The following is a 23,588-nucleotide window of genomic DNA, read 5'->3' as shown; positions in this document are numbered from 1 at the left end:
TCTGTCCTTCTTATCAGAGTAGGCACGCTTTGTGTACCATTGACATCTGCTGCAACACAGTTGGGCTATGGTTTGCCGTCTTATGTTTTCTTCTGCTGAGGCTTCGTGGGTCTGGGTCAGAAAGGGCAAGGTTGCTTCTCTCCTTGATGTCCCTTTGATACTCGCCGCCTTTCTCCTCCTCTTGAACTGCTGTGCTTGGATCGGTCTCTTGTTGTGCGGTCTGTCTTGCTCGTACTGTGTTCTTGTGCTCCACCTTTTATCCCTGTGGGGAAGGGAAAGGGCCGTCAGGTTTGTGTTATTCTGGTCAATTACCTGACTTTGCCTGACCCTTGTATAGGGACATGTCAGGTAAACACTCTGGTGTTAGTCTGTTGTCTTTCATGGTGTGCAAAAGTGTTCGTGTGGAAAGGGGGGGGGGCAGTGTTTCTGAATGTCTTATGTGATAGGATGGGGAAAAGGTGTTGGAAGTTAGGGGATACCGCGTCTCACCTGTTGGTGTCCCACGTCCACTCCCTGAGGACCTCCCATCCAGGTTATCCTCCCTCACTGGCATAAAGTCAGTCTTTCTTTTTCTATCTTCACTACCCATTTTCTCCATTTCATGTCAGCTGTGTGAAACTTCTACTGTCCATCTTTTGTCTTTGTATTTGGAGTTTCAAAGAGGACCTGCTTTCTTTGACTTTGGCTAGTGGCGGGAGAATGACAAACAACCTATAATTTGTGTCATGTGGGTCTAAAGATGGTTTCGTAAATAATGACCAGATCAGGGCATTTTTAACTAAGGACGGGAAGTAGCCATCAGCAAAGGAAGCACTGATTATGACACAAAGGAAGTCTAAAAAGAGGCAGAGGTAATATCTATTGACCTCAGGCCCAAAGGTGGTATAAATGCCCACCTGGATCTGTGGCTGATTTTTCTGCAGTGAATAATGCTGTAGCCAAAGCAAGGCTCTGGAAAAGATGGGTCTCTGTGCTTTAGTCTAAGAGAAGGTACTACCCCTGAGCACCTTATAGACTTACTATTGGACAGCAGTATTGTCATGGGTCTACCTCTGGGCAGATCTGTGTGTCAATGCTTATTACCCTTGTATGTATGTTAACCATTGGATGCTATACATTTCTTCCTTAAACAGTGTCCCCACTACCCCAGCAATTGTTTTCACTTGAGATTTAGTGTCTTTTATAAACAAATAGAAGCACAATTATATTCTCACTGTCTTTTTTAGCATTCATGTATTTTTTCTCTTGTACAGATAACATATGAACATTACAAATAGACTATTCAAACAATATACATTTCCTAATATTAGCAATACAGAAGTTCAGTAGATGCATAACACCCTACTCTGCTATTCACTTCTAAAATGTTAAAACTATTTACCACCAATTAACAGTGTTTGTGTAGTGTGGCCATTGTGGCTCAGTAAAGCTTATCATACTCACAATTGTGATGCTGCGGATTGGAATCCAGATGAGAGGTGAGGTTTTACAGACCAACCTCTAGATAACCCATTAGGTAGAAAGGATTTAAAGCTCCGCCATAATATCTATGGCTTCTATGGGCAGTTAACTAAAAAAAACCTAACCGTGATCTACAGTCGTCTATTGAAAGAATGATAGAGAAAGTAATGTAAATCCTTCTGCAAGGACTCCTCTCGCCCTTGCTCTGATGGTGTCGCTTATCCTGCCAAAATAGTATGAGGGGCAACACAGGTTATATATATGGACACTGGGCTGACACTTGGTAACACGTTAAACTGAGTGTTTCATCAGCACAGGGAAAGTTGGAAGGCTAACCCAACAAAAATACATCATGGTCTCTCTTACTGCTTCTCTCATGGCAAAGAAAAATATATGTAACAAAAATGGGTAACAAATGCTTATTTCAGCACCCCAAAATATTGAAAGAAAACCACTTACTGCCTCACGGTTCAGGCATCTGAAAGCTGTTTGCTGATTGTTTCTAAGGCAGTTCAGCTTTGTAATTTAAATCAGCCTCCATATTTGTAAATTGTGCTAATAGGTGGCGCTGAAACTATTATCATTAACATAAGAGCTTCAAATATGGGCTTTGAATGAGGTTTACTGGAGAGGACATTTGAGGAGGGATACAGTTGTAATCCCTCCCATTCCCTCCAACTAGCCAGTGTAATCCCTATGGCTATTCCCACCCTTTCCTGCCCATCTCGGAACTCAGTTCTTTTTTACCTCTTCCATGGAGGCAGCCATCTTGGATGACTGTCTACAAGAAAGCTCTCTGTAAACGAGCCAAAAATCTAGCGGCCATCTTTGAATGCACATATGTGTATGGTTTCCATACGGCCCCTGTGTCTCTTGTCTTGAGCTCTGTTCGATTATCTGCTGCATGTTTATTGTGTTTTTGGTTTCAATTAAACATTACACATGAATCGTTCCAAAGAAAATATTACTTTTAAAAACATCAGTAGTAAACAGTACATACAGCCAATATTATGTTTAAAAACATCACTAGTAAACAGTGCATGCAGCCTTCCACTTGCATGGACGGCCCACTAGGTTAGCCATATATACTCAATGGAAATTTCTCTATACGGCCAAACGCATGTCTGTAGTTGGGTAAGTACGGTTCCATTCAGCACAGCGGGGCACGGACATGCTTATGACCATGTGAAGAAATGTTGCACAATTCCATACATCAGTAAGAGTGCCAGCATTGTGAACCAATGAGAGAGCGAAGGGGCGGGAGTGCTAGCACAGGAAGCAAACGAGGGGGAGGCAGATATACCAGTGCTGCGATATGGCACGGAGTAACTGCGTGCTGTTTGGCTTGCAGGATAAATGCCTACAGGGTAAGGAAGATGAAATTGGCCTGCACACGCATTTTCCTGAGTGGCGCTGCTGAGGGGCACAGTTGCTGGTTTGGCATCCAGGTTTTCCGGGGGCTACTGGTGCATTTCTGGTTTGCTGATGCTGGATTTCCAGTTTCTCAAAGGCGCTGCACCACTAGGGGCAGTGCAGGTTTTTTGCATGTGAGTGTCATGGCCACGGGCCCCAGAACACAAAAACCACCCCATCTAGTGACGGGGACAATGGGTCACTTGACTCAGTTATGTCCCTTTGGGACTCATAAACACAGGGGCCCTGGCTGGACTCAGTCCTGGCGCCAGGCTCATATAGAGATGTGAGCAGGAACACTTTATTTCAGTGCAGGAGTGCTTTTATTTTACTTCAGTGCACACTTTATTTCAGTGCAGGAGTGCTTTTATTTTACTTCAGGGCTGGAGTGCTTTTATTTTACAAGAACTTTCCAGGTGCTGGAGGCCTTTATTCCAGAGAACATCCCCATGTGCTGACTCATCGGGTGTGGCTCCCTAGGCCTGGTCTTCAGGTGCTGACTCTTCGGGTGTGGCAGGGCGTGGCAGCAAGTAGGCCAGAGCTACTGGGCGTGACCAGGAACAAGACTAGATAAACCCACCGATCCCTCAAGCAAACACTTTGCGTTACTTTGCACCTCCATGCAACATGATGCTCACCGCGACCTGGACCAGCTACTTACCTCTTGATCCTGCAACAACAGCATCCTTACCTGGACCCTGGCTCTCATCTCACGGCAACGCTCCATCTTCTTGAAAGATCTCGAATCGACGCCGCAGCACCTGTGCTCTCTGTCCCACGAAGCCGAAGTCCTGAAATGAGAAAAGAAAACAAGACAAGGTTAGAACTCCCGAAAACAAGGAAAACACTTACCCACAAGAGAAGTGGACTAGTCGCAGCTGGCCTGGACTTCCACGACAAGGGACCAGTGAAGGAACTCGGTTCCCTTCAACAAGCGCCCCTGCCAGAAGCAGCAGGATGGAGAGCTTGTCATCCTCATTCAGCAGGTGAGCCTCAAGAGTAGTGTTAGGGAGAATTCTCTCTTTAGGCTGAATTTCCTAACCTAGTGAGTCCCCCAGCAGCTTTGCTGGATTTCTGGAGTTTGTTTTTTTCTCCTGCCAAGAGTGAGACTCTTTTTCTCCCACTCTTGGACATGATTTATGGTGTTCCTTTGACTGTTAATTTGTTTTCTGGGCTATGGGGTCCTTTACTCCATAGGGTCTCATGTGTTTTTACTATGTGTGTTACACAGCACCCTCCGTGCAGTAACACAGGGGTGTCATAGTGACACCCCACCATAGACTCCATACCCTGGGACTGACTACTGCCTCCCAGGGCATGTAAAGTCACCATTGGCTTTACTAGTCCCAAATTATTAATAGAAACCAGTACAAACCATCATATTGTGGATGTACTGGTCGGGGCAATTCGATTGCCCCGGGGTCTGTTAGTCGAGGGGGCACATCTCTGTCCCCCCTGATCGAGTTTTGGCTGGTGGCAGTGGATACTACTTTTTATATTCGACCGTGAATATTTCCCTATGGGATTTTCCCATTGTTCGAGGCTACCAACTTTAATTATTTAATTCTCATAGCCTCGAACATACTGCCGGTTTATTTAATTAATATTAATTCACCGGTTGGTATTTTTTGCCAGGACTCGATTCTAAAATGGCATTTGTGTTCTCTTCTGTGACCCCAACCCAAGTCGAGCCCTTTGTTCCACTTTTTGGCGGGCTTCTCCACAGAAGCCTCCAAAAGTGGTGCCACTCTGTCTGGGTACCACAGTGGGTGTGGGAGGGGGTTTAGGCACCCTGGACTGAGTTACCTTGGTAACTCAAGTCGCACTCTTGTGTGATTGGCCCAAGTGGTGAGCCGGCCGGCTCACGCCTTAGGATGTTTGATTGACAGCTAGGATGAGTGAATGGGGGTATGCTGCATAAAAGCAGGGCTTTGGGGACTGGAACTTCAGAAGTCGCCACAGGACCTGAGAATCCAACGAGGGAGAAGCTGAGCCGACCTACCACGACGACACCACCGGTGGAGCCCTGCGGAACCGACTCACCACTTCCCGACGATAGAGAAGATCTCCCGGCTGGAGAGGCTTCTTCCCCTGACTGGTGGGCACAACCAGTTTACCTTCTTTTCTTCGCACCCCAGACCGGTTTGTGGTCGAACTGCCCGTGCCAAGCACCCCGGCAGCCGGATAGCCACTTAAAACTGAACCGCAAATCAACGGACCGCTCCTTGTACCTGAGAAACTCTGCGGCTGGTTTCTTCCCTGGCAGTGCAACGACTCCTGTCTTCCTCCCCGACGAGATCCTCTCTTCCCCCGGACGAAGCACCGACTTGCATCCGCTGCCAGGAACAACTGCCCCCGCTGGAGTGTTCTCACCACATTAAGGTACCGTGTCCGCCAGGCCTCCCTTTCTAAAGATTGCTACAAGGTAATAATAACCCCTTAACCTTCTGGACTGGGCTGGCCGCCTTGACCCTCTAACTGGTCCCTTTCTTTGGTCCAACTCCTTTTTGAACCGTTACAAGACTTTTGTGCACTGCAACCGTGTGACCTTGGACACATTTCATTTTGATCCTCTTAAAGCGGATCCGGCCTACTGACTCTGAATTCACGGTGTTACTTTGCCTTCCTCTCTTGTTGTGTTCGTGAAAAAGTGTTGAGATCTGTTTCAATTTATTCTCTGCTTTTCTCTCCCTTTTTAAAACGAATTATTAGAGTGCCATCTACGTTAAGCGCTCACTGCTTTCTGAAAATAAGTGGGGCTTTACTTAAGACTTGGCTAATATTCTTTTAAGGGAGTGTATGGGCCTCATTACAACCCTGGCGTTGGACCATGGTGCTATTAGCACCATGGTCCATGGCGGATTCCGCCATGGTGGATGGCGGATTTACCGCCCCATTCCAAGGTTGGCGGGGCGGTAAATCCCCATTCACCATGGCCCCTTCCCCATTCCCATTTTTGGCCCATAGGGCTCAATGGGAATGGGGAAGGCGCTAATTACGGCACCGTAAATTACGGTGCCGTAATTAGCACCAAGGTCCCTTAGCGGGATGGACTTTAACACCTGCAAAAAGCAGGCGTTAAAGTGTGAATCTGGCGTTAAGGGTTTAACGGCGCCGTAGCCTTTTACGGCGCCGTTAACCATAGCTCTCAACCATTTGTCTCGCAAAGGCGGGTGAAATCACCCAATTTTTTTTCTGGCGGGTGAGACGCCCATTGGAATGAATGGGCGTGGAGGAGGCTTGGCGGGTGAGTCAGCCCTTTGCAAGCCGGGTGACACCTGCCAAAAGCAGGTGAGTTGAGAGCTATGCGTTAACCCCTTAACGCCAGGGTTGTAATGAGGCCCTATATCTTTTAGTGACCGTGTTTTTGAATTGCTTACTATTAGTGCCTGTGTGTTTTTCTAGATGTGGTTTTAAATTAATAATTATATCTCTTTTACACAAGCCCTGGTCAGTGTTTACTTGTTCTATTGTGTTCTCTTGACCTATTGTGAATACTCTGTATACTGCCTTACTCTTCTTGGGGGAAGTCTGACTGCTCAGCCACAGCTACCAAGTGAATCTGTGTGGTACAGACTGCTACCAAGTGGGTTTACTGCCAAACACCTGTAGTCCTAAATCTTTTGCAGTGGTCCCAGAGGGAACTGCACAGGTTTCTACCTAACAAGTAGTGTAACCCCAGGGAAGCCACATCCAGCGAGAAGAGGTCTGGAGAAGGGGTCAGGGACCACAGGCTGCATACCCATACGACCGCCCCTATATATTCACACAGGAACTGCACTGCTCACCACCACAGTTCCCCACACAGAGGGAGGAACAGACAAGAGGAGTTTCATCCCTGGGAGGGCTGTGACCATGCCCCAACGCCACCGCAGAGACCAGGTCAGCGTAACAGAATGCGAAGCCTCCTACGAATCTTTACCTAGGCGTTATGGAAACTTCAGAAACGGACCAGTTGGCCCAGTTACTGGGAGAGTTACGGGCTAACGTTCATGCCTCAAGACAGGAAACCAATACCTTAAGTAGGGACCTCATTGTGAATCGAGAACGCACGGACGATTTAGCAAGGCAGATGCACCAAGCACAGGCTGGCCAAGTGCCATCACCGGGGCTGGTCCACCCTTTTCCGCCACCACAGTCAACATCAATGCCCGTACAGGTGGTTCTTCCAGGGGCAGTTCCCTTAGCTCCGTCCGAACGCTTCACTGGTGATCCAAATAAGTATGCTGGATTCATGAATCAATGCTGCCTTCATTTCCTGTGCAGACCTGGGACCTTCCCCAACGATCCATCTAGGGTGGCATTTGTACTTTCATATTTGGGAGGAAGTGCGGCGGACTGGTCTATAGCCTTGGTAACGCAAGATGACCCCTTGCTTCGGGACTTTGGGGGTTTTCAGCTTGAAATTGAGATACTATTTGCACAGCATGCCCAAGGTCAGGCTCTGGACAACAAATTATTGCCACTCCGGCAGGGTAACCAAGATTTGTTAACCTACATCGCCTCCTTCAACCGTCTTATAGTCCAAACAAATTGGCCAGAGGGAAAAAGAACTACGCTCTTTCACCGTGGATTAGGAGGGGAGCTTAAAGACGTTCTAGCCCAAGTAGTAAATGCCCCGGATGTGTGTGCTCAATATATTGACCTAAAAGTTCAACTCGATCATAGATTGCAGAATCGGAAAATGGATAGAGCCAGAACTGAAGGGCGGTCGGTCTATGTGCGACCCCGTGAGAATCAGGCCAAGCCGCATGAACGGTCGGAACCAATGTAGATCGGGGGCTTGCAGATACCTCTCACCAAGGCGGAACGAGAAAATAGAAGACAGCAACAGCTCTGCTTATTGTGGCGAAACAGGACACTTTCTCCGCGAATGTCCGGTGAAACCACCCAGGAGAACAGTCAGAGCAACTGACAAGAGTGAAGAAGAAGAACTGGACTAAGGAAACTCCAACGCCCGGCAAGCGTAGGGGTCCACTTGTTGAGCGATGAAAAGGAACCAATACAGACCTCACACCTAGTCATCCCGGTGCTCTTGGTAGACCACAAACACCCATCGAAAAGGCATGCTTTAGAAGCATATATTGACAGTGGAGCTGTGGGGAATTACATTGACCAAGATTTGGCTATCCGGTTAGGTCTTCATCTCTGACAGAAGCAGAGATTGGAAAATGTTACTGCGGTTGATGGATCTCAGTTATAATCTGGCCCAGTGATGCATTATACCGAAAAAGTTACGCTAATGTGTCACGGAGGTCACCAAGAGGACATCACCTTCGATCTCATTGGCGCTCCTCAGTTCCAAATGATATTAGGGATGCCTTGGCTGGAAACCCATAATCCCAAGATCGACTGGCGTAAAAGAGTTCTGACTTTTCCCCCAGACTGTGCTAATACCTGTTTCAACAAAGAATGCTTAGTGAAAGATCACACTAAGCCAAGTTGAAAGAATGTAATTGTATTAAGTCTCACCAGTTCTTTACCCTCTGAATACCTGGATTACCAAGATGTATTTCAAAAGGAGTAAGCAAATACCTTACCCCCGCACAGAACGTACGACTGCCAAATTGATCTTGTACCCGGAGCCCAGATTCCTTGCAGTCAGATTTACGCCCTAACAGAGCAAGAAAACCAACATTTAAAAACATACTTGGATCAGTATTTAGCCAACGGCTTCATTTGCCCGGAAAAATCCCCTGCTTCCTCTGCCTTGTTTTTCGTGCCTAAGAAGGAGGGAGACCTGAGAAGTTGAATTGACTACAGAGCTCTCAATCAGATCACGGTAAAAAACAGTATCTGTTGCCACTCATTCCAGAACTTCTGGATCAAGGCAAAAATGCGCAAATTTATACCAAATCGGATTTACGAGGGGCCTACCATCTGGAAAAAGTCAAAAAGGGGGATGAGTGGAAGACAGCCTTTCGCACAAGATATGGCCTTTACGAATATCAGGTTATGCCCTTCGGCTATGCAATGCCCCTGCAGCGTTCCAATATTTTATGAACGACGTGCTGCGTGAACTATTGGAAGTGTGCGCACTCGTCTATATCGATAACATCCTCATTTACTCAACCACCAAGAGGATCATGTCAGTCATGTCCGGGCTGTTTTAGAAACACTTTGACAACATCGGCTGTACGACAAATTGGAGAAATGCTTCTTTCACGTGACGGAGGTTGAATTCCTCAGGTTTACACTCACACTGTAAGGGGTACACATGGACATGCACAAAGTAGATACCATCCTCCAATGGCCCTCACCAACTTCCATGAAAGGTGTACAAAGTGTGCTCGGGTTTGCCAATTTTTATCGTTGGTTCATCCCAGGATTCTCCCAGATTGTTCACCCCATCACATCCCTGCTGCGAAAGAACAAACTATTTCAGTGGACCACAGGTGCAGAAGAAGCCTTCCAGACCCTAAAATGAGCATTCACATCAGCACCCATTTTACAGCATCCCCGACCCGAATTGCCATACGTCGTCAAAACCGATGCTTCCAACGTAGCAATTGGAGTGATTTTGTCTCAGCGAGATCCCGAAACAGGATAATTACATGCTGTGGCTTTCTGGTCTTGTAAGTTCTCCGCTCCTGAATTGAACTATGCGATCACAGATAAAGAACGGTTAGCAATAAAAGCGTCATTCAAGGTATGGAGGCATTACCTTCTTGGAGCCAGGCACACAGTCACCGTCATTACGGACCATAGTAACCTACAGTGTCTGAAAACTGCAAAAGCACAAGCATTACGTCAACTCCGCTAGGCTCTTTTTTGCGGAATATGACTTTTTCATTACCTGCAGACGCAGAGTACGCAATGGAAAAATGGATGTCCTATCACGAATGAGCGAAGACGAAAAGGCGTTCACCACACCAGACCCCGTGGCAATCATCCCTGAAGAACGAATCCTGAACAGGATTGCAGCAACTGCCACTTTGGATGCCCTAAAAATTGACCTTCAACACTTGATGAACCAATCAGAACAGCAGGAATGGCTGTCAAGAGAAGACCAATACACTATCGTGAACAATCTACCGCACTTTCAAGGGAGACTGTACGTTCCGGATAAAGACCTGCAAAACCAAATACTAGCAAACTACCATGACTCTTTAATAGAAGGACATCCAGGAATGGCTAAAACTCAAGCTAAAATAAAGAAAAATTACTGGTGGCCCACTTGCGGAAAGGATATTGCCCAGTTCATCGCGACCTGTGGTGTTTGCGCTCAACACAAGTCTCAAAAACAAAGTCCTGCAGGCCTTCTGCGTCCTTTGATGGTGCCCCCGGCGCCTTGGCATATACTGTCTATGGATTTTATTACTGATCTTCCCCCGTGCAACGGATACAACACCATCCTGGTCATTGTGGATCTGTTCTCTAAGATGGCCCATTTCATTCCTCTAAAAGGGGTCCCAACAGCCTCTACTCTGGCCACCGTCTTTTTGGAACAAATGGTCTGACTACACGGATTCCCATCAATATTGATATCAGACCGTGGAACTCAGTTTGTCTCAGCTCTCTGGAGAAGATGTTGCAGAATTGCCAAAATCGACCTTCGATTGTCCACAAGTCATCATCCCCAAACTGCTGGCCAGACCGAACGGACCAATCAAACTCTAGAGCAGTACTTAAGGTGCATGTTACAACAAACCGAAGATACCTGAAAGGACATACTCTGGTTGGCCGAATATGCATACAACAATTCCATCCACCCCAGTACAGGACATACGCCATTTTACACAGTATATGTTCGACATCCACAAACATCTGTCATTGATTTGCTTGAAGCACTGCAGATGCCAGCGGTAACAACCTTACATGAAACCATCACTGGAGTCCTTAAGCAGGCAGCAGAACATTTGACCGGAGCCAAAGAAAAGCATAAACAGTTTGCAGACCGACACCGAAAGGAGGCTCAAAATTATCAGATCGGGGACAAGGTTTGGTTAGCTTCCAAAAACATTTCTCTGAAGGGGCCACGAATCTTCCCTCCCAGATACCTAAGACCCTATTCCATCAAAGCTGTGATCAACACTGCGGCCATGAAATTAGAATTACCGGCCCACATACGGATCCACCTGGTGTTTCATGTCTCCCTCCTAAAACCATTGAGGCCAGGTACACGGATCGATACTCCACCGGAACCCGAAATAGTTGAAGGAGAACCAGAACACGAAGTTAAAGGATCCTAGAATCTAAGATGGTCCGGTCCAAGCTATACTACCTTATAGACTTTAAAGGTTATGGACCCCAAGATCGGATCTGGGAGCCCAGTGAACATGTCCACGCTCCACGATTAATCAGGCAGTTCCACCGCAATAACCCCACTAAACCAGGGCCAGGGGGGAAACCCCCTTGAGAGGGGCCTTGAGGGGGAGTGCTGTCATGGCCACGGGCTCCAGAACACAGAAACCACATTGTCTAGTGACAGGGGCAATGGGTCACTTGACTCACTTATGTCCCTAAACACAGGGGCCCCGGCTGGACTCAGTCCTGGCGCCTTTCGCCAGGCTCATATAGAGATGAGAGCAGGAACACTTTATTTCAGTGCAGGAGTGCTTTTATTTTACAAGAACTTTCCAGGTGCTGGAAGCCTTTATTCCAGAGAACATCCCCATGTGCTGACTCATTGGGCGTGGCTCCCTAGGCCTGGTCTTCAGGTGCTGACTCATCGGGTGGGGACGGGCGTGGCAGCAGGCAGGCCAGAGCTACTGGGCGTGGCCGGGAACAAGACTATATAAACCCACCGATCCCTCCAGCAAACGCTTTGCGTTACTTTGCACCTCCATGCAACGTGGCGCTCACCGCCGCCTGTACCAGCTACTTACCTCGTGATCCGGCAACAACAGCCTCCTTACCGTGGTCCCTGGCTTGCATCTCACGGCAATGCTTCATCTTCTTGGAAGATCCTGAATTGACGCCACAGCACCTGCGCTCTCTGTCCCGCAAAGCTGAAGTCCTGAAAGGAGAAAAGAAGACAAGACAAGGTTAGAACTCCCAAAAACACCCAACCCAGGGTCGCGCTGTATTTAAAATCCAACGCGCACAGTAAGGCTACTTACCAGCTGTCGGACCATCTCAGCCCCGCTCCTCCGTACCGCCGGCTCCACTTCTTCTACCGCAGCTACCGCTGGCAGAGAAAAGAGACATTACATACAAAGGACAGAGAACAAACTTTACAAATACTATTATAACAGTCAGAAGACAAGCGGGCAAGTGGAAACAAGGGAAACACTTACCCACAAGAGAAGGGGACTAGTCGCAGCTGGTCTGGACTTCCACGACAAGGGACAAGTGAAGGAACTTGGTTCCCTTCAACAAGCGCCCCTGCCAGAAGCAGCAGGACGGAGAGCTCATCATCATCATTCAGCAGGTGAGCCTCGAGAGCAGTGAAACCCCAGGGAAGCCACATCCAGGGAGAAGAGGTCCAGAGAAGGGGTCAGGGACCACAGGCTGCATACCCATTCAACCCCGCTTATATTCACACAGGAGCCACACTGCTCATCACCGCAGTTCCCCACACAGACGTAGAGGGAGGAACAGACGAGAGGAATTTCATCCCTGGGAGGGCTGCCACCGTGCCCCAGCGCCTCCGCAGAGACCAGGTGAGCGTAACAGTGAGAGGGAGTGGGATCGATGTCTGCACTGTCCTTTTGAAAACATGGGAAGGTAATATGCGGTACGGTAGTAGTACCGGCAGCAGCAACCAGTGTGCAACCTGCTATGGTTGCGGTTGATTGAGCCTATCATCAGTACGTTCTCGATAGTAGGAATAACATGGAGTTGGGCAGTTTAGTTGTTGGGTAGGCACTTCTTATAATTGATCAGAGAAATGCTGAGAAAGCCCTCCATTTTGCTGGAACTATACCACGGGCCAACATCGATTTAATGCCCTGTGCGAACACAAGTGAGTGGGTAAAACCACTCTCCCCCCTAAACTACTTTTACTATTTCGACCGATGCTTATGAAGTGGTTTGATGCCCACCAGGCGCAGCCTGTTACTGCAGGCGCGGACGGTGGGTGTGTTGTAGCGCCGCTGGGTCAGCGGGAAGGTTGCTGACGGGCACTGAAAAACGTGCACGAGAAACAGGAAATCGCATTCATCAATATATTTTTCAACCGTAATAATTCTTAAAAGTGGTTCGAAGGAGAAAGCGATCCCTATATCGTGTCCGAACTGAGAATGATTTACGATACACATGCGAAAATGGTTGCATAGGTTGCACTTGGTTAATTGTGGGTGTAAAGGCATATTGTTCGGCTTGGTGGTTCGCCGGGCATTCTAGGGACATCAATGGCAGTTAATAACACTACGGAAGTGCCTAGCAAGTGCCTTTCCCATGCCTACACAAAAGCCCAAACTGTTGGCATTGCGGATGCTTGTTGAAGTAGGCATTACAAAACATGAGTTGGAAAAATTGCCAACATAACCATGTTTAGGCTCATAGACTAGAATTACTGTCTTAGTCTAGTCATTAAAGTTTCTGCTTGCTTCCTTGCCCGGCATGTCAAAACCGCCTGGGATAAGTGGTCCTCCAGGCTCTGCCCCCTCATGGTCCACAGTGTTCAGTGTTGTAGCTTTCACTGATAATTCGGAAGATCAACCCTATCTCCCAAAACAGATGGTTTATAAAGAATGAGTACATCCAATGTTTCCCTGTTAGCCCATCCAATCCTAACAGATGATGTAATTCATGTAATCAGTAGAAACCTACCATCTTGTTTACATCTAAATGAAGCCAACTTGTATTTGTCATCCATGTAGATCTGAACCGGCATGATTTGAACAAAGAGGGCCTTTGCCAAATGGTGTAAAACATCAGTGCTTAGCCAAAACATTCACGGCTATCAGTCCCAATTAGGCATTCTCACCTGGTTGGTGTTTTATTTAGGTTAGCTTGGACATTTGTCTTTTTTGTTTACACAAGTAGTTTCTTGTTTACGTATATGCATTTCAAGCTATCATGATATACAGTCCAATTGCTCGACATGTTTTGCAGTAAACAAATCCTTTCAAAATGCATCCATTGCTGAACAATTACTGTTCTTATTCCTTGGATTTCTACACACGCCGCTGCTCTATTTTACTAACCAGGCTCAAAATGTGCACTCAGTACTCTGCACTGGCTGCTGATATTTCACTTCTGGTGATTAAGAAACTGTGTGCTGTGTGTATGTGCAGAATGTGTTAGCAAGTGACTTTTTTGTGACTGGCTAGTAGGTTGCGACTTGACATTTTTCCCCCTGATAATAATGCTGATATGGCTACACGTTCTGAATGGGAAATAAGGTAGATCATTTACTAATTCTTAAACAGGATAGTATGGTAGGTCAGTCGAAGGAGGTAAACAAAAGTGTGGCATTTTTAACGAAGGCTTTATTGGACTAATAGAAAAAAGGCCTATCTGTCCCTATTATAAAGGAGGGGGGGAAAGTCCCTGCCTAACAGAAATCTAACTATGTTGCTCGTCATCAGTGATGTTGTCCAAATCAAACTAGTCCATCCTACGTCCAAATACAAACCTATGCTGACCATCTCAACAAAATAAACAAGGATCAGCAAACAAAAAGGGGCTAGGAGAATGACTCCCTTCTCCTGAACAGTTTTACTCAGCCTTAATGACTTATCTTCATACAGTTCCTTGTGATATTTTGATTAACCCCTATAGTTCCTTAACGGTACTCTTCCAGTCTGAAATGTCCATTGATTCTACAGTCTACAAGTTCTCTGTTAGGATCTTGTTCCTTTCCCCATTGGGTTCCTATTAGTATCGATTTCCTGTTACTGGAACGAGTACAAGTCCCGTAGGGATCTATAAGATTACTGTGACCCCCATAACTGCAACACCGAAATGGCTGACTTTATTATTTCATCCCCCTTTACACCACATATATATTCGGGGGAGACCCCCCCCACGCAGCACCCCCTTCTTTCATTATATACTATTACCCCCCGCCCCCCACATATATATGTGGTGTAAAGGGGGTCAAAATAAAACCAAAAGTCTACATTTTTGGAGGTCGCAGTGATGGGGGTGCAGTAATGGTGTAATTCCATCCCGTAGCCCTCTTGATTTACTTTAGTTACTTCACTACTACTGGGACGAGGGAGATGCCTCCCGTAGTAGTCTGGATTGCCTTTAACTTTTTTCCAGCTACTCAGATGAAGGTGGTGACTCCCAAAGTTCTCTTGACTTGCTTCAATGTTTTCCCAATTACCAAGATAAGGGAGATGACCCCCAAAGTCTTCTCGACTTCCGTTGTGTCCTTCTTTATCCCCTCCCGGGTCTCCCACCGCTCCAGTTACCTTTGTCTCGACGGGTTGGCATCACCGGTTCTTGCTGGGTTGCGGGTTTCCTCCATGCTGGTAAACTCTCCCAGCGTTTCTCTCTTGGGTTTTCTGTGCTTCTTGGCGGCTCTGCTGAGCTCTCTGCTTGGCAGTCTCAGCGTCGTTTGCAGACTACACGGTCCACCATCTCAAGGTCACGCAACCACCTGGATCTTCCAGATGTTCATGTGAGTCAGCTTGCTGCCGGCTCCTGGACTGCTTTTCCTTCTGTTTTGCCACAGCCTCTCGACTAAGGACCCAGCCTCCTTCCACGGGTTTCTCTCTCTTAGGTTTGAACTTTCAGGGCTACATCTGCTCTGTATCAGCATTCCCTTCTCTGCAAGTCTTTCATCTGTTTTTATACTATCTTGCTGGGTCCTCTCCAGTGGAGTATCATTGTCCTTCTTCCATCTCCATGAAGTATTCTTCATTACTCCATGATTCCAACTCTTCCCATCGATGTTTGTTTGCAATGGAGGTGTGATCGTTATTACTGCTTCATTCTTCTTCACAGTATGAGGGGATTTCAACCTGTTTGCACTAATGTTTCCTTTACTTCTCCTCTTCTCAGTGGTTGTGTGTTTTAATGTAGTAATAGAAGAGGTGTTACAGTTGCACACGGTAGTATGTTCAGGTTGGAGCTCTTGAGGTAGTGATAAGGTTAGGGAGTTCTTCACAGAACGGAAGTCCCTATCCCAAAGAAGGGACCCTCTCCTTGGGAGGTCCTGCTTACCGCCAACCTTCGGGGAAATATTGAGTAGTGGGCTCACTTCCCTAGCCTCACAGGGAAGGGCTCCCTTCTGAGAAAAAGTAACGAGATCCCGTGAATAATCACAATGGGTAGCGAGGCCTTTTGGCCAGGCAGTATCAATCTTGTGATTTTCGTACAGAAAAAACATCTTTTTTTTAACACACCAAGCTTTTGTGGCTTGCCAGGAATAGGTTAACACGATCATGCTTTCTGTAAGGTTCAGTAATGTCTGTACTTGTTCAATTGTGCTTGAAGAGAGAAGGTGTCAAAACCAGTAGTTTTGAATGGACCTTTGTGAAACGCATCTGTTGTCGGTCAATAGGAATGTTCTAGGCTGCAAGCCTATGTAGCTTGGTTTGGAGTTATAGCTGTTAAAAAGATAGGTATATAATGCAATTCATGTCAGATGATCGTATACGTCCACAATGGAATTGGTAGTCTTCAGAGCATTGAGAAAGTACAACATTCACTCAGTTGAGACTGTTGAGATGGTTTGTTTTACAGGTACTTTGCCGGGTTCCTGTTGGTCAAGTGGCACCTCTAATAGATTTTTCCAAAACATGGTGATATGTATAGTTAGTTCCATGATCAGTAACCTAAGTTCTGCTGGTTTGTTTTCCAGTTAGTCCTCTTACAAATCATCTAGAAAAGAGAAGTAGGAATTATGTTAATTGTGGTCTTTTTGCAATAATTCAAAGCATATTTACCATTTCCTGTTGGATATTTAGGTAATTTGAAGTCTTCTTGAACTTCTGGCAATTTACATAAAGTATTATCTTCCCTATATTGTGATTAATAGTCTTCTCTCTTTTTTAACTGTGTTTGGTGTTGTGTGTATTTTAACAAAAGAATAATTAATTCTTCGAGCACGATTTGCTGTAGCTTTGTCTGCAGGTGTGTTTTGGTCATATTTCTTATATGGTGAGGATATAGGCACAGTTTGGTAGATCCCCATAAAATAAGCACAGTCTCAGACAGAGGTGCATACAGGGTAGGGCTTGAGCAGGCAAGGCTCGCCTAGATTATGTAAATGCCCACTCAGCAGCGCTGTGGGGTACTTACAGATGTTAATGTCACTGCAGTGGGCCCATTATCTTCAGGCCCAATTTACAATTCTGGCTACACCTCTGGTCTGAGAGCCAAATGAAAAGGTAATCTGAGGTTAGATGCATAATAATTTTCTTTACTTTAAGTCTTCCATGTCTGTCTCGGAGCTCCCGCTCTACCAATGCCTTCCGGGGTTCTACAACATGTGATTGACCAATTGATCACTAAAATGGGGACATTCCAGTGAGTCTAAAGTGGCTTAATACTCTGCAGGGAGGAATAGCCTACCTGCCAGGGGAGGAACCTAATTAATAATTCAATGAAGACATCTGGTGAGAAAGTGTTTTACTTAAGGGGGCAAGTGCAAATTGCCTGTGGCGGAGGTGAGGACTCCCTTCATGGAGTAAGCTTGTGCTGAGGAAAACTTGTAATGATTACTGGTAATTGATTAGAGAATTCTGTCTTTTTGTCAAACAGAATGGATATTTTAAGGACGTTTTACTGTGGGATAGCGAATAAAAAGTGTGGGTGCTCTCAGTTAAAAAGATGCATTCCCAAAGTTAAAGAGCAGAGTATTTTCCAGTATGTGTATGGAAAATGTAAGTTTCTGCTGATAAGAGGTAGTGTAAGTCTAGGACACAATGTTTTGATGCCCATTAGCTGCTCCTTGTACACAGTAGGGATCTGACGTAACTAGGTTTATGATGCTAGTTTTTCTCCTTAGAATCACATGCTGTGCATGTAGTCCGACATCCAGTGGTCACCGCAGAGTATTGCATCTTGTCTTTCGAGAATGGAAAGGGGACATCGACATGGGCGTGCATGTAACACTATCCCTAACGTGACGTGTACCCAAAATCCCTCACGTGTCGAGGTCCCTCAGATTGTTTTTTTTCCGCCCAGCATACTGGTCATCTTATGCGAAGCTCATCCAGAGAAATTGCTTCTTCGACCTTTGGTCATATATATTTGTATATATATATATATATATATATATATATATATATATATATATATAGATTTACTCTACCGTCCCTTCCATCGACGGCTGTTCCAGTTCTCCGCTGAAGACGGTCCACGGATCTTACGTCGGCCAGGGTGGACATTTCATTTCTTTGAGAATGCCTTTCCCTTTCCTCTCTTTGTTCCCTGGGTCTCTTTGTCACCATTTATGTCCTCAGCTATGCAGATGACTCCATTTAGGTTTTGTTCTGTTTACAGGGCCAAATTCTCTTGGAAAGATAAACACCACAAATGTAACCAGTGTTTACCCCTTAATCACGACAAAACGCTTGCAAGTTCCTGCGCCCGAAAACTCTAAAGGAGCGCTGTGTTAAGCGGTGGGCGGCCTATGGAATGTTGCAGGCCGAGTCTGGTTCTCCCGCTGCCACAACCGCCGATTGTGACGAGGGGCTGAGTGACGAACAAGCCTCCGATTCGGAGGCGATTGACCTCTCGGCGGAGCATTCTCGCTCCGCGTCGTCTGTCCCCGGCCCCGCTAGGCAAGACTCAGGTCATGCTATGGGAATGTACACCCCGACGACATAGATGCACATATTACACACGCTAAACACACAACCCCAGGGACGTCGAAGCGGTGCATAGCACCAACGGGCACACTGAAAACTTCAGCCTTGCCCGCTGACCGTCAAGGTCGGCAGCCCTCCCCGCAAGCGGGTCTTGCGACTGAGCCATCTAAAATGTAAGGATGCGGCGCCAATATCCACCCACCCGTCGAGACGCATCAGAAGAAAGCATCCACGGCCGGAAAGGCCCCGAAAGTAGTCGCGCAACCAGAGGCCCGAACATCAGCACTTTCGAATTCTGAGGTGATTACTGAGAGCATTGCCAGGATAATTTCAGTGGATTCTCAGGAACAGAAACCTAAGGATTTATCGAAACCCAAGGACAAGCACAAGGATTTGTCGAGATCTAAGGATAGGCCGAAGGATTTACCGGAGCCTACGGAAAGGCCCATAGACAAACAAAGGGACACGAGTCAACTGTCGGAACCCTAAGAAGACTTTTCGGAAGATCCTGAAGGGATTACTTCAGCGTTAAAGAAGAGATCTCGACAATTGCAAACGGATGATCGACTAGAAGAGCCCTTTCCATCCCTGGACCGCTTTGGTTAATCGGTTTAGACCAGAGAAAAATTTGAAGGATGTATGGACAGGCTAGAGAGGTTTGTGGAACTCTGAGAAGTCCACACCCAAGAGGTCTAGGGAGGAAAATCCCCCTCTCCCTGTGGCTAGACTACAGAGGGTCATTGACCCTACTCAAGATGAGGAAGAAGAGGAGCATATTTATGACCTCACTGAGGAGGAGACTCAAAATGAAGAGGCCTTTATTGACTCTGAGGAGGTTTATGGAGACCCCACTGAGGGTTGGGGAGTGGAACCAGATTCCATTGATCCTCGCCCTTGGCTGTCACCTACTCCAACACCGGAACCTGATGCCTTGTGCTTGGATTTGCCTCAAACCACCCCCACTCGACAGGCCTCCCCGGTGGACGATCAAATGGCTTTCAATGCCATATTGAGGAAAGCAGCGGAACACTTCCATATTGCTACTCAAGAAGCTGTTCCAGAGGCTGATCTTGTGGAAGACATTTTGAAAGAAAAACCACCTGCGAGCCAAGCTATTCCTCTACTAAATTCAATTAAGAGGAGATTGGCCCCTTCTTTATGAACACCTGCACTTACTAGAGCAGTGAATCCGAGGGTAGAGAAACTTTTCCGACCCTCCCCCTTTGACCCGCTCTACATCAGGGGTCATTCTTCTCCAGATTCACTGGTTGTTACAACTACCAGGAAAAGAGCAGGGGTTCCCCTATCTACTGGGGAGGCACTGCCTGACAAGGAATGTAAGAGACTGTATGCTCTAGGAGAAAAAGATCACTGGGCAGCGGTTTAATCCACTCGCATCGCAAACAATACAACGTTGTTGGCCAGCTATGCTGATGCGCAATGGGCCAAGCTAGAGGAGGGCCTTTAAGAAGTCCTGGAGCCACTGCGAACCCGTCTGCTCTCAACAGTGGCAGAGGGCAGACAAGTTAACCAAAGTATGCTAAAGAATACTTTGGATGCAGCAGAGGCAGCAGGAAGATCTTTGGCTCAAGGTACCCTCCTGAAAAGGCACACATGACTTAGGAACTCTGCGTTCAAGCCAGAAACACAAGCTTCACTTATAAATAAACCAGTGGAGGAGATTAATTTATTTGGGAAAGCAGTGGATGAAGCCCTCAGAACTGCAAAAAAGGAGCATGACACTCTTAAGACTCTGGATCGGATCACCCAGAGACCTTCTCAAAGAAGAGGAAGCGGGAATAGACGTTTGTTTCGTGGGCAACGGTTTCCTCAAAATCAATACAGTTTGGGGAATAACTGGTCCTCTTCCCAAGGAACCAGCAGCTACACCACCCCATACCCTATAAAGGGGCAACGACATGGTAAAGGAAGGGGCTGGAATTCTACCCCTTGAGGCTCCCCGGCCTCAGGCCAGAAATGACCCGCAGTTCTGGGTCCCCTCCCATGCATCCCCGGTCGGGGGCCAGCTAACATAATTTCTTCAAGCATGGGAGGGAGTAACTACAGATCAGTGGGTGCTAAAGACCGTCCCCCACAGATACTGTATAGAATTCTGCCAGATCCCAGACCGCCACAAGCAAGACACCAGAACATCTGCACATCCTGCTACAAGAAGTCGAGAACCTGCAGGAAAAGGGCGCCATAGAAGTCGTACCTCTTCTATAGGTAAACAAGGGTATTTATTCAGTGTACTTCCTTGTACCCAAAAAGGATCTCACCATGCGCCCTGTACTAGATTTGTGCCCAGCGAACAAATTTGTGAAGCCCCAAAAGTTTTGTATGGTCACTCTGCAAGAGGTAATTTCCCTGCTCGCACAGGTGGATTACATGGCAACATTGGACATGAAAAATGCATACTTTCATATTTCAATGTTGCCGGCGCGCAGAAAATACCTCAGATTCATGATACAAGACAAGCACTATCAGTTCAAGGTACTACCCTTCGGCATAGCCTCTGCACCAAGGGTATTTACGAAGGGTACTGGCAGTCGCAGCAGCACACCTGCACAGGCAATCCATTCCAGTTTATCCTTACCTCGACGACTGGCTCATAACAGGGGACTCCTACGAAACATGTCTGTCAAATACCCAAAGAACTATAGATCTTCTATTCAGTCTGGGATTCTCCATCAACGATAAGAAATCCAGCCTAGACACCAGTCAGGTCAAGCAATTCCTAGGGTCTCTAATTCGAACAAAGGACGGCCTTGTCTTCTCCTCCACCGAGAGGGTCCAAAACATGCTGTTTCAAATCCCTCAATATGTAGCAGGTCGAGAGGTAATGGTACGCAAGGCTATGCGACTGTTGGGAATGATGGCGTCATGCATTTATTTAGTTCCTCACGCGTGCATGCGTCCAATGCAGTGGCTCAACAGCCAGTGGTGTCAGGCCAGCGGACAATGGGACGATCTAGTGGTTGTCTTGCCAGCTCTCTCGCTCGCTACGGTGGTGATCGAGGGAGAACCTCTTGAAGGGGAAATCCTTCACCACCCCCTCAGTGGAGGCCACTCTAACTACAGACGCATCTCTCACAGGGTGGGGAGCTCACCTGCTTCAACAGACAGCGCACAGAGTTTGGTTGTCAGACATAGCATCCAACCACATAAACCTTTTGGAACTGTTAGCAGTATTCAAAGCACTGAAAGCTTTCCAGACACAACTGAAGGGAAAGACAGACCTGATCCTCACAAACAGCACCACGGCCATGTACTATCTGAACAAGCAAGGGGGAACTTGCTCTCCAAGGCTGTCCAAACTGTCCCAGAACATTTGAAAGTTGGCTCTTAAACACAACATGTTCCTGTTGTCACAACATGTTCCAGGGGAACTCAATCTTCTGGCAGACGTACTCCGCAGAGATGTCCCACTACCCATGGAGTACGAATGGCAATTACATGAAGACATCGTCTCCAACGTCTTCGCAGAATGGGGCTTCCCAGAGATCGACTTGTACGCAACTCTGGAGAATGCCCAATGCCAAGATTACACCTCCAGGTACCCCCAGAACCATTTCAAAAGGAACGGACTCTGGATAACATGGTCAGGGAAATTAGTTTACGCTTTTCCACCCGAGTCCGCTACTCAACAAAATAGTGCACAAAATGCACCAGGAACCAGTCCCAATTATATTGGTGGCCCCATGTGGGCCCGCCAACCATGGTTCGCTCATTTGATGGAGATGTCCCTATCCCCTCAAATGAAACTGCCTTGCCCATACAACATGTTGTCGCAAGACAAAGGGGAGACGCTTCACCCATGCCTGCAGACACTGAATTTAGCGGCCTGGCTCATGAAGTCATAGAGTTTGGGCACCTGCTACTCCCTCAGAGATGTATGGACATACTCAGAGAGGCAAGAAAACCTAACACATGTTATTGCTATTCCAGTAAGTGGAAGTGTTTTGTCATCTAGTGCAACTCTAAGAGCATCAACCCCATTGAGTGCTTTCCTACACATATCGTCTTGTATCTGACTCATTTAGTTGACTCAGGCCTGGTCTTTAACTCTCTAAAAGTTCACTTAGCTGCTCTTTCAGCCTACACTACATCACAACAAAAGGTGTTGTGGTGGAAGATACCAGTTATTAAGGCTTTCATGGAGGGAGTAAAGAGAATTCAGCCTCCCATTTCTAACCCAGCTTCCGGATGGGACCTTAACGTGGTGTTGACTAGACTTATGGGTTCTCCTTTCGAGCCCATGCATAAAGCAAGTCTCAAAGATCTCACCTACAAGACTGCCTTTTTAATAGCCATTACTTCCATTAGGAGAGTCAGTGAACTACAAGCGCTCTGTTCAAGACCCCTTTGTTACAGTTCAGAGGTAAGGTGGTTCTGCGCACTCACCCTAGGTTTGCGCCTAAATTAATTTCAAAGTTCCATGTGAACCAATCCATAGAACTACCAACATTCTTTCAGAACCCCTCAAACATGGGGGAAAGAAGCCTGCACACACTAGATGTACGCAGAGCAGTCATTTTTTACATGGAAAGAACTCGACCACTAAGAAAGACAAATCAGTTTTTTGTTTTGGTGGCAGCAGGTAGAGAAGGAGACCCTGTCTCCAAATCAACGATCTCTAGGTGGATTGTCAAATGCATCACACTCTGTTACACTCTTGCTAAGAGAGAACTGCCCTTCAAGCCTAGAGCACGTTGTACTCATGGCACTGGGGCTTCCATAGCATTCATTGCGAATGTTCCCCTAGAGTCCATTTGCAAAGCGGCAACCTGGAGTTCTGTACACACCTTTACAAAACACTATTGCCTAGACACTAATTCTAGGTCTGACTCTCAGGTGGGGCAAGCAGTACGAAGACATCTTTTCACTACTGTTCCTTCTCACAACCCACTTCCAGCTCTGGGTACTGCTCGCTAGTCTATGCACAGCATGTGATTCTAAGCAGATTAACAAGCATCAGAAGACATGCATTACTTTACCGTAAAAGCATTTCTAATGATTGTATCTGCTTAGACTCCCATGCGCCCACCCTTCCTCCCC

General features: G+C 46.8%; 1 protein-coding gene across 5 annotated transcripts in view; it reads left to right on the top strand.

Annotated features, from left to right (window-relative positions):
- The window catches only part of ALKBH3 (alkB homolog 3, alpha-ketoglutarate dependent dioxygenase), a 653,468-nt gene that overhangs the window by 476,547 nt on the left and 153,333 nt on the right, over positions 1-23,588 (top strand). The gene's annotated exons all lie outside the window — the stretch shown is intronic.

The sequence above is a fragment of the Ambystoma mexicanum genome, chromosome 11 (assembly GCF_040938575.1).
Source record: "Ambystoma mexicanum isolate Mex_15411 chromosome 11, UKY_AmexF1_1, whole genome shotgun sequence".
NCBI classification, from domain to species: Eukaryota; Metazoa; Chordata; class Amphibia; order Caudata; family Ambystomatidae; genus Ambystoma; species Ambystoma mexicanum.
The sequence above is the reverse complement of the archived record's forward strand: the minus strand, read 5'-3'. Positions and strand labels throughout refer to the sequence as shown.